General features: G+C 45.3%; 1 non-coding gene across 1 annotated transcript; it reads left to right on the top strand.

Moving 5' to 3' along the window:
• Window positions 1-11,148: 11,148 nt before the first annotated feature.
• Window positions 11,149-11,287, top strand: LOC136455754 (small nucleolar RNA Z247). Its single transcript, XR_010759226.1, has one exon. It is a non-coding gene; the product is annotated as a small nucleolar RNA Z247 (small nucleolar RNA).
• Window positions 11,288-11,725: the final 438 nt, after the last annotated feature.

Below are 11,725 nucleotides of genomic sequence, written 5' to 3'. Positions count from 1 at the left end.
GAGGGAGGAGGAGAATGGAGAGAGCAGGGGGCAGGGCTCGGGCTTTCAAGGCGAGCGAGCACGGTGCCGTGGCGCGCATGCGGGCGAGCGCGAGGCCACGTGGCAGCGGCTTGCTATGCTCGGTCGGCCATGACGAGTACCAGTTCGAAATCAACTCAGGAGCTGACAATACCACCCCAAAAATACACTGAAACACCGATCTTCCTCCCTTCATAACTCATAAACGTAGTGATTAAAAACCAGACCAATTGCACAGTGTTGTAGAGCTATATGAGGACGACAACTTTTCTTAAATAAGTTTGGCCAAGTTCGACACGGTTTGCAAACTAAAAATCACCAAAGACAGATACATGGAAACGGAAATCACGAATTTCAGTCATTCCAGACTTAGCCGATTTTTGAAGCTTCAAAACAGCACTGGATTCAATTTCGTGAGCTTGATTTGACCAAGCTAGGTTCAGAATTAGCTCTGGGACATTAAACAAAGTTTGTTCCCCGTGATATGGTCTACAACTTTTATTTAAGGCGCAACATCATATTTGGTAAATAAGACCAGGTTCCACTATGATTAGAGTGGCATCATGATAAAGCTTTAAACTAGGGTTTTAGTCCAATTGAGACATTTTCTTGGCATTTGCTCAACATGAACCTTTCATGACTTTTATTGTAGAGTTCAATTAGAGTCATTTGGGCAAGGTAGCAAGGTTTGGTTGACGATCTAGAATTCCATTCACTTTATAAAACAATCCAGGCAAGGACATAACTTGTCATTTCATGTGACTTCTTGATTCCAAACTTCACGAAACTTTTCCATGGATCAATATAGATGGATATTGATGCGAGACACATGAAACAAGTACATCCAGCATTACCCAAGCATACTTTTTAGAAAGGGCAGCATGTAAGCAATGGTGCATGGTCCAAGTTTAAGTGGTGGCTCACTTTCATATGTTTGACCTAACATCTCCAACACCACTTAACATGCCATGGTTGAGTTTAAACCCATTGCTTAACTGGTGACAAACACTTGGGGTGTTACAAATATCACTAAGATCATTATCATCACTTGATTCTTTCTTGGACTTACCCTTGTTCTTGGATGATGATGAGCTAGCCTTGAATGCTATACTCTTCTTCTTCTTTTCTTCTTCTTCCTTCTTGTCATCCTTGTCATCCCCTCCCTTTCCACACGGTATGTCTCTTGGGTCATGACATCATCTAGTACTTGGTTAGGGGTAATCTCCTTCAATCCTTCTCTTATGATAAGCAATCTCAACATCTCAAATCTTAGAGGTAAGCACATCAAGAACCGATGAGAGACATCATCATCCTTGATCTTCTCTCTCAAGGCCTTCAAGTCATTTACAATCACTTACAACCGATGGAACATTTCTAGAATGCTCTCATCTTCCTTCATCTTGAAGCTTGTTAACTTATCCTTGAGAATGTACAACTTAGCACTCTTCACCACCGATGTGCCCTCATATGTTTCCTCCAATCTCCTCAACATCTCGTTTGCTCTTTTAGAATCCTTGATTTGCTCAAACACCTTGGAATCAATGGCATTGTATATGGTGTTGAGAGCCATTGTATTACATTGCTTGTTGGTCTTGTCTTGGTTGGTGGGGTCATCGGGATCAATGATAGCATAGTTATTCTCGGTCACCTCCCATACTTGATCATTGATTGAACTAAGATACATCCTCAACTTTCTCTTCTAATAATCATAGCATGTGCCATCAAAGAATGGTGGTTTGCCCCCCACATGGTTGAACACTTTGATAAACTAGGTTAGCACTTAGGGTTTCATCAATTAACCAAAACCAAACTAGAGCTTTCAATCTCCCCCTTTTTGGTAATTGATGACAACCCTCACACAAAGATATGAATTGATATTTAATTGAATCCATGTTCCTTGCCCAAGCATATTTACCATGTGTAAAAGAATATGGACAAGTTTCATGAACTTCAAATGATAGCAATTGCTCTCCCTACATATGTGCTAAGAGTTTGGATTGTAGCTTGCACATATGCTTAGATAGAAAATATAGGAGACAATTTCTACGGTATGATGCTAAGGTATAAGAGATGGACCTTTGAAGCGTGATACCAATCGGAGTGCACCAATATACCATCCTTAGCACTATTAGTAACTATATATACACAAAAACTAGAATACCCCATAAGATCAACATTACAAGCAAGGGTCTAGTTTCCATAAAATGAACATAAGTCTAGTTACTTTAGCCTATGCATGCTAGTTTTTCATTTCACCATTCAAGCATATAACTAGCATACACCACACAAGCATGGATATTGAAATTTAGAACTTGTGCCATGCAAGCAAATATATGAAATGCGCATTTAAATGCAACATACAAGTTTATGAGCTTGCTCCCCCTACTTGTGTGCATTTTTGTATGATCCCATTACAATGTCAATGTTTCATTTATTTGCTCCTTCTATCTTACTATCTTTGTGAATCCCCCCTTGTCAACAATTAGCACAAAAGGTGAGCTCAAATTATAAATAGGTTGGGGTGAAACCATGTGAAATGAGGATCATTTTCCCAATTTGGTTCAATCTAGATAACTTGCAAAAGATATTTAACTCGGTTTGATCCAAGGACAAGCTTCTTCATACCTCCAAATAAGGGTTATCTTATACCATGTTGAGTTAAACACTTGTAGCTTATTTTCTAGATCAAACACTAGGTTTACAAGCCCACAAACATGTCATATGATACCACTAGATCATTTCAAACATACAAGCAATAGTGGTACCATACAAGCATCAAATTCATTTGATTTTAATGAATGAGCCTAGGACATGATAGGAATGACTAGATGCACTAAACAAGTCCTTAGTAATGGATGGATGACATGTCAATCAACTTTACCTTGTTTTGCTCGAAAGAGAGGCATGCCATATAATGGGGGGTGCATCAACACATATTGGAGAAGTCAAGTATGTTCAATTCATTCTTTAGCTTGCAAAACCTCTTTTCATCAAGTGGCTTGGTGAAGATATTGGTAAGTTGATCTTCGGTGCCCACACTCTCAATGCAAATATCCCCTTTTTGTTGGTGATCTCTTATGAAATGATGGCGGACATCAATATGCTTTGTTCTTGAATATTGAACTAGGTTGTTGGTGAGCTTTATAGCACTCTCATTGTCACATAGCAATGGCACTTGCTCGAATTTAATTCCAAAGTCACTCAAAGTAGCCTTCATCCAAAGTAATTGAGCACAACAACTACCGGCCGAAATATACTCCACTTCGGCAGTTGAAAGTGCTACACTATTTTGCTTCTTTGATGACCAAGACACAAGTGATCTTCCCAATAGTTGGCATGTGACCGATGTGCTCTTTCTCTCAACTTTGCATCCCGCATAATCGGAGTCCGAATATCTAATCAACTCAAATTTTGCTCCTTTGAGATACCACAATCCAACATTTTGTGTATGCTTCAAGTACCTCAATATTCTCTTTGTTGCCTTCAAATGACTTTCCCTTGGTGAGGCTTGAAATCTAGCACACATGCATACGCTAAACATCATATCCAGCCTTGATGTGGTCACATAGAGTAGGCTTCTAATCATAGACCGATACATCTTTTGATCCACCATGTTGCCACTAGCATCACTATCCAAGCTTCCACTTGTCCCCATTGGTGTACTAATAGCTTTACTATCATCCATTCCAAACTTCTTGAGCATGTCCTTGATATACTTGCCTTGACTCACAAATGTGCCATTCTTCATTTGCTTGATTTGAAGACCAAGGAAGTAACTAAGCTCTCCAATCATAGACATCTCAAACTCACTTGCCATCATCTTGCCAAACTCCTCACAAAAATCTTGATTTGTTGACCCAAATATGATATCATCAACATAGATTTATATTACAAACAAGTTATTTCCAAGCTTCTTGGCAAAGAGAGTGGTGTCAACCTTTCCCATCTTGAATCCCTTAGAGAGTTGGAAATCTCTCAATCTCTCTTACCATGCTCTAGGTGCTTGTTTTAATCCATACAAAGCCTTTCTCAACTTGTAAACATGGTTGAGTTTCTTCTCATCTTCAAAATCGGGAGGTTGCTCAACATACACAAGCTCATTGATATACCCATTGAGAAATGCACTCTTCTATTTGGTATAACTTGATGTTGTGGGCACAAGCATAGGCTAACAAGATCCTAATTGCTTCCAATCTTGCAACCGGGGCATATGTTTCTCTAAAGTCAAGACCTTCAACTTGAGTGTAACCTTGAGCCACTAATCTTGCTTTGTTCCTTATTACTATCTCATCTTGATCTTGCTTGTTTTGAAAGATCCACTTGGTTCCAATCACATTATGATCTTTAGGCCTCTCAACTAACTCTCATACTTGGTTTCTTGTAAAGTTGTTTAGCTCTTCATGCATAGCATTGACCCAATCAACATCCTTCAAAGCTTCATATGTCTTCTTAGGTTCAATGGATGACACAAGACTGAGATGCGTGCTCACTGCTGCTACTGACTGGACTCAGGACCCCAGCGTCCGGTCACTGCGCCACCAGCGTTCGGTCACTTTGTGAACCCCTATCTTTTTTATATAGGGCGCCGGTGGCACCGTCGGACTATCCACACTCTACGGGTGGACACTCCATCGGTGAAGTTTCTAACACTTGCTCAAATGTGCCAACCACCAAGTGTATCACCTTGTGCACATGTGTTAGCATATTTTCACAAATACTTTCAAGGGTGTTAGCACTCCACTAGATCCTAAATGCATATGCAATGAGTTAGAGCATCTAGTGGCACTTTGATAACCGCATTTCAATACGAGTTTCACCCCTCTTAATAGTATGGCTATCTAACCTAAATGTGATCACACTCACTAAGTGTCTTGATCACCGAAACAAAATGGCTCCTACTATTTATACCTTTGCCTTGAGCCTTTTGTTTTTCTCTTTCTTCTTTTCAAGTTCAAGCATTTGATCATCACCATGCCATCACCATTGTTATGATCTTCGCCATTGCTTCATCACTTGGAGTAGTGCTACCTATCTCATAACCACTTTGATAAACTAGGTTAGCACTTAGGGTTTCATCAATTAACCAAAACCAAACTAAAGTTTTCAATAGCCCACACTCTTCTTGAACCTTGCTAGCTAGCCTATACTAAAAACTTGAAGAATTAGAGCTCTACGCTATTCTCTCTGTAAACCCTAATTTCTCATCTAAACTTGACTTATGGCAGCGTGCTCTAGAGGAGGGGCAGGGGCTGATTATATAGGCCGAAGCGTCCAACGTGAGCCCTCGGATTAAACCGACTTGAATAAATAGCGTAGATGCATCCTAGGAGGCGTTGGAGGAACCGACGTCGAAGCGGAGGCTCACAGGTGGGCCTAGAGGGCCGGGCGGCCTGTAGGTGGGGTCGGCCAGCCCCACCTGTCATACTCTTGCCCTCTGCTTCGTTGATGTGGCTTCTGGAGTAGTTTTCGCCATAGATAAGTGTGATTTAATTTGACGTTTTGATCCCCTTAACGGTTTTCTAAAATAACCCTGCTGAAAACACAGATTCACCAAACTCATAGGAATTGTCAGTTTAAACTGCTAAGTCTATGTTGGTGATCATTTTCATACATCATTTCAAGTTATATTAAAGTTTATAATGAATGATAACAACCGTCAACAGCAGTATAGACCACCAAGGCCGTGGAGAAAAGGAGCCATGAAAATATCGCAAGTTCGCAACCTGCATCACCTGTGAGCTAGAAGGGCACTTCACCGCCCTTGACAAGGCCCTTTTCATGGCACGTGAAGAGTTGTAAACTAGGACGAAGACAACAGTCCAGGGCATCCGCAACCGTTACATGAGATGAGAGCAACTAGCGAGACAGATCCAAAGAACGCAGGCGGGGATGGGGACACGGGCCAGCCCCTGCCCGACCGAGGATATGACGAGATGAATCACGCGTTGTTGAGCGCTGCCCCCGCCCCCTGACTAGACGCCTATACTAGCCCTATAGGCGGACCAAGTAGACTGCTAGTGGGAAAAAGTGGACACGCCCCACAGGGCCCACGCGCAAGTAGAACGGCTCTATGTCTTGTCGACGGATGTGCCACCTGTGCCCCCATGCCGTGCGGTGCCCTAATAGGAAAAGCCATCAGTGGGCAGGTAGGCGCGCAGCAACGCGCTCTAGGAACTCATTGCTTGCTGCAAAAGGCATCGCCCCGTGTCCACTTCTACAGGTGCCGATGCATTGTCACCCCTCACGTTTGAAAAGACGAGCAAAGGTGAGCACAGGCGTGGGGAGAATAGGAACAGAGCACCCATCCTCCCAAAGAAGAAAATGTGAGCATCGTGTATGGGGTTGGAGCGCCCCTCGAGATAGCTGCTGCCACGGCAGAGCTGCCGGTGGCCCACAGGACCGGTAAATTCACAGTGAAAGTCACGGTGGGTGTGGGCAAAGGAACAAGGCGCGGGAGTCGTGACGACACTGTTAAAACGTATGTGTCTGGGTTCATTGTAACATGGTGCAATCCTTAGGTTATTGAGTAGGCGCCGGTGGTTGTGCATGTGAGCATGCATAGATAGAGATCTCAGCTATAGTTTGTTATGATTCTACCGTGATGTACAAGGCCACGCAAGAGGCTTTTCCCTACCTATATAACACGTAACCAAGAGCTTAGGAAGGGCATCCTATTCCTTCATTTTTTACATGGTATCAGAGCCATCTAATCTAGGGACCCATGACGCAAACACCAGCCACCGCCGCACTCTCCTTCGGTTTCCTTCCCATGGTGATGGAGAAGCTCACCAGAGGCAACTACGGCATGTGGCATGCTCAGGTGTCGTCGGCTCTCAAAGGGGCCCAACTCGCGGGGTTCATCAAGCCCACCGCGAAACCGCCGCCGGAGTTCCTGGACACCATCGGCAAGAACGACGACATGGTGGACGACAAGCAGGTCGACCCGCTGCCCAATCCAGAGTACAAGAAGTGGGTAGCTGTCGATGTTTTACCACCGGCAACCCGCCACGGGAGTACCTGGGGCGGTGATTTGTTCGGAGGGGTATCGGCGTATGCAGGAACTCGGCGGTAAACGCAGGGAGACAACGATTTATACTGGTTCGGTACGCCGGAAAATCACGGTGCCCTACGTCCAGTGTGGGGTGGATAGTATATTGTGCCCTGCGCTATTTGTTGTGGTTGTGAGTTCTGTCGGTTATGTCTATCGCTGCCGATCTAGGGACCCCTGCCCTCCTTTATATAGTCTAGGAGAGGCGGGAGTCCTAGTCGGTTACAAAGTAGAGATCCTAGTAGGATAATGTGTAACTAGTTCTAGTAGGATTACATGTAGGGAATCCTAGTTGGACTAGGTCTTCTTCTCTCTTCTCCGTGGGAAACCCCATGGGTCCCGTATCGACAAGCCCCCGAGCATCTCATGGATGAGCTTCGGAAGCCTTCTTGCTCTTCTTGGTCTTCGTTGAGTTGTTGTAAATCCGTTCGAGGTTCTTCTTGAAGTGAAACCTTGAGATGGTCTTCTTTGTCTTTTCTTCGGCTGATGTGCACTTTTGGATAAAAGTGCACTCAGTGAGTGTAGCCCCCGAGCCTCTTGCTTGTTGGGACAAGAAGCCAGAGGGTCCCTTTAGTCTTCTTGGTTGCTCCGAGTTCTTTTTCGGTGGGTGCAATTTTTCGTAAAAATTGCACTCACTGAGTGTAGCCCCCGAGCCTCTTGCTTTTGCTTGCAAAAGTTGGAGGGTCCAGATTCTTGTCTTCAAAAAATTTTTGGGGTTATGTATCTCGCAGCCCCCGAGCCTTCTCCGAGTACTTTTCTTTAGAATAGAAATCGGATGAAGGGTCTTGATGTGTTGTCTTTGTTGTAGTCTTGAGTACTTGTATTCTTGATCTTTCATCCTTGAATTCGAGCCCCCAAGCGTAGTTGAAGCGAATGCCGAGCCCCCGAGCTTAGTTTTTTGACTAAGCCATGATGCTCTTCCGAGTTGTTTTTTATTCAACGAGGTCGTTTCTAGACTTCTCTGGTTCTTGATGTTCCTCTTCCAGGTTGTTTGCACTTCGTCCAGGTTCTTTCTGAATTTGTATGTACCTCATCCGGGTTGTTTTTTTATCAATCCGGGTTCTTTCTGAAATGTTCTTCCAGGTTGTTTTTGATTCATCCGGGTTCTTTCTGATCTTGTCTTGGTTCTTTCCGCACCTCTTCCAGGTTGTTTGCACTTCGTCTAGGTCCTTTCTGAACTTGTATGTACCTCATCTGGGTTGTTTTCTGATCAATCCGGGTTCTTTCTGAATTTGTCTTGGTACTTGCAGCACCTCTTCGGGGTTGTTTGCGCTTCATCCAGGTTCTTTCTGAACTTGTATGTACCTCATCCGGGTTGTTTTCTGATCAATCCGGGTTCTTTCTGAATTTGTCTTAGTACTTGCAGCACCTCTTCGGGGTTGTTTGCGCTTCGTCCAGGTTCTTTCTGAATTTGTATGTACCTCATCCGGGTTGTTTTCTGATCAATCCGGGTTCTTTCTTATCTTGATTTCTGTTCCCAACTTATCTGGGTTGTTTTTCTTCAATCCGGGTTCTTTCTGATCTTGTCTTGGTCCTTGCCGCACCTTGTCGGGGTTCTTTTTTTTTATCAATCCGGGTTGTTTCTGGACTAGCTCTTAGGAGCGTGCTTTCCTGATCTCATGGTACCGATGTAGCTCCCCTGCATGTTAAACATAAAAATATGTTGTAAATGACATTCCGGATATGAAGTGGGGAGCATGTCCCATATTTGAATAATCAATCAGGGGCGGGCCCCTGCATTATGAAATGCATATAAACTTTTTGCGTCTTGCTCTTGCTAGGCCATGCAAATTCCTCAGTTAGTGTCCTATTACGTTTAAGCACTTGAATCTCTGGCGTATGGTTCAGAGGTTCATGACGTGACCATGTGAGCCTGGCACTCGGTTCGTGACCGTCCATGTGAGTAGACAAGCTTCACGGATTAAGGTGTGTTCTACCTGAGGAATTCGGTGACCGTTAAGAGAAGACCTAGAGCACTATGTTTGCTCGCATGATGATTTTACTTAGAGCACTATGTTTGCTCGCATGATGATTTTTTATGTCTTCCCTTGCTAGGTCGGTTAATTTCCTAGGTAGTAGCCTGTTACGTTTAAGCACTTGAATCTCGCGTATGGTTCAGAGGTTCATTGACGTGACCACCCGTATGGTTCAGAGGTTCTTTGACGTGACCATCCGTATGATTCAGAGGTTCATTGACGTGACCATCCATTCGAGAAAACAAGCTTCACGAATTAAGGCTTACTATCCGAGAAAATTAACAGCCGTTAAGGGAAGATGATATGGCCACAGTGGCATACAAATAATATCCGGAATATATAAAAAATGAGACGTGACTTAGCTTGGTTCATGGCCGTGTTGTGGATCACCGCAGCCGAGTAGTTGGAAGTAGTTTATTGAGGATCTTGGCGGAGTAGCCGACGAGTTGTCGTAGTCGTTGTGACAGTTGATCTTGTACGAGTCTTCTTCGCATGTACAACGATCCTTGTGTCCGGGTTGGACTCGAAACGGTAGAGGGATGAGTTGCCTCGAAGCCGCTAGCAAGTCATGTGTAGCTACTGCATACGGGGAGATTTGTCCTCTGTTTGGAAATTGATTTGCTGTCTGCTGTTGACATGTCCTTGTTTGATTGTGCGCGGAGTCAGTCGGAGTTGGCACCTGGACTCTAGCAGTTGGCTGATTGTAAATTGAAGCCCAATATATCTTGGTCTTGCTTGCTTCTTCAGTTTGGGCACCACATGAGCTTGCTTTCTTGTTAGCTTGCTTGCTATAAGCTTGTTGGCTGTAGGCGCACGAGTACACATGCACACTAGCTCCAGTACACGCACCAAGTCCCACGAGTATATGTGCACAGTACAAATACGTAGCTTGAATGTCTTGAACTGTCCTCTGGTATATATCCTTGATTGACCCGACTAATTGCCGGGTAGAAATAGAATCGGACTCGACAAAAACAGATTGGAGATTAGTCAGACTTGGTGAGTTGAAGTCGATCAAGTCGGCACCGGTAGTGTTGGACTCGGTGAGTTGATTTACTTGTTGTAGGGGCGTAATCTGATTCGACGTGAAGGAGTTGGAGCCGACACTTGGAACTCTGGATGTGGCACTCGAGTTGTCTGGAGAGCTTGAGTTGTTGCGGACATGAGCTTTATACGTGCACGTCGTGTGGATGTTAACAGGCACGTGTTGCTTTCTTGTGTGTCTTGATGGTACGTGCATGCCCGACGCCAGTTAGTCTTGCATGTAGATTGGATCTTGCATGCATGGAACGTGCGACTGCAAGACACACGAACCACGTCGACAATGATGAGAGTTGTCGACGAGGACCGATGAGAGCCGAGGCAAATCTTGATCTTGAGGTCCACCGAGCTCTCGAACGCAAAGCGCCGAGAACCCCTACCTGGCGCGCCAGCTGTCGATGTTTTACCACCGGCAACCCGCCATGGGAGTACCCGAGGCGGTGATTTGTTCGGAGGGGTATCGGCGTATGCAGGAACTCGGTGGTAAACGTAGGGAGACAACGATTTATACTGGTTCGGTACGCCGGAAAATCACGGCGCCTTACGTCCAGTGTGGGGTGGATAGTATATTGCGCCCTGTGCTATTTGTTGTGGTTGTGAGTTCTGTCGGTTATGTCTGTCGCTGCCGATCTAGGGACCCCTGCCCTCCTTTATATAGTCTAGGAGAGGCGGGAGTCCTAGTCGGTTACAAAGTAGAGATCCTAGTAGGATAATGTGTAACTAGTTCTAGTAGGATTACATGTAGGGAATCCTAGTTGGACTAGGTCTTCTTCTCTCTTCTCCGTGGGAAACCCCATGGGTCCCGTATCGACAGTAGCCAAGGATAGTCAGGTGCTTAGCTACTTGTTTTCATCTCTATCCAAGGAAATCTTTTCCCAAGTGTCATCTGCATCTACCGCCGCAGAGCTCTAGGCTGCGATCCAGGCACTGCATGCCTCACAGTCCCGTGCATGTGTGATCGCCATGTGCATGGCACTCGCCACGGCATCTAAAGGAGCATCAACCGTGGCGAAGTACTTCACAAAGATGAAGGGTCTCGCCGACAAGATGGCATCAGCAGGACGCAAGCTGGAGGATGAGGAGCTCGTCTCCTACATCCTCACCGGACTCGACAACGACTTCAACTCTGTCGTCTCGGCGGTCGCAGCAAGAGTCGAGCCGATCACCGTGCCGGAGCTATACGCATAGCTAGTCAGCTTCGAGCAGCGTGTGGAGATGCAAGGCGGGGGAGCTCCATCCTCAGCCAACATGGTGATGAAGAATGGTTGCGGGGGCGGCAACGTCAACAACAGCCCTCGTAATGCTGTGGTGGAGGCGGCCGAGGCAGTTTTGGTCATGGCCACAAGGGAGGCCGTGGCGGCACCGGAGGTGGTCGCGGCGGCTTCCAATCTGGCGTATTTTGCCAGTTGTGTGGCAAAGAGGGACACACGGTGGTGCGTTGTTTCAAGAGGTTTGACACCTCCTACACTAGCCCCCAGCAGAAGACAGCGGCTTTAGCAACCTCCAACTATGGCATGGACACCAACTGGTATATGGATACCAGTGCCACTGATCACATCATAGGGGAGCTCGAGAAAGCTAACCATCCATGACAAAGTACTCCGGCAACGAGCAAATGCATGCGACAAATGGAACAGGTATG

Source organism: Miscanthus floridulus, chromosome 5 (genome assembly GCF_019320115.1).
Source record: "Miscanthus floridulus cultivar M001 chromosome 5, ASM1932011v1, whole genome shotgun sequence".
Taxonomy (NCBI): Eukaryota; Viridiplantae; Streptophyta; class Magnoliopsida; order Poales; family Poaceae; genus Miscanthus; species Miscanthus floridulus.
This window is presented reverse-complemented; position numbering and strand designations above follow the sequence as displayed.